The following is a 576-nucleotide window of genomic DNA, read 5'->3' on the forward strand; positions in this document are numbered from 1 at the left end:
AGGTTTTAATTATAAAAAGGTAAGAAGAAACGTGTGCCATCTTTTTTCTCACGACATTACTACTAACTACTACTACTACTACTACTAGCAGCACCACCACTACTTATTACTACTACTGGTACTACTACTATTACTACTACTACTACCACCACTACTGCACTGTGAGCGCACTGCCTCCTCCCTCCCTCCCTCCTCCTCCTCCTCCTTCGCTAATAATAAATAATCCGTTCCGTTCTTTCGTTGCTGGTCCGTGAGCGACGACCGTCGTCACTTGTTTGTAATTCAGCTTGTCAGTACGTGCAAGTGGAACTGATGTCGCTACCCTGTCTCTCTCTCTCTCTCTCTCTCTCTCTCTCTCTCACACGCACCAAACATTACATTTACTCTGTGCGTGCAGTGTTTTCAAGAAGACTGCCTGCTGCTCTATTCTCCATAACTATGCTGCTTGCTGCTACTACTACTACTACTACTACTACTACAAGCAAATCTTTGCTTCTCTGTTTTAATCTGTCTCTCTCTTTTTGTTTGTCTCTCTCTTTGCCTCTCTCTCTCCTTTTCTGTCTGTCTCTAACTCTC

Source organism: Octopus bimaculoides, chromosome 26, assembly GCF_001194135.2.
Source record: "Octopus bimaculoides isolate UCB-OBI-ISO-001 chromosome 26, ASM119413v2, whole genome shotgun sequence".
NCBI classification, from domain to species: Eukaryota; Metazoa; Mollusca; class Cephalopoda; order Octopoda; family Octopodidae; genus Octopus; species Octopus bimaculoides.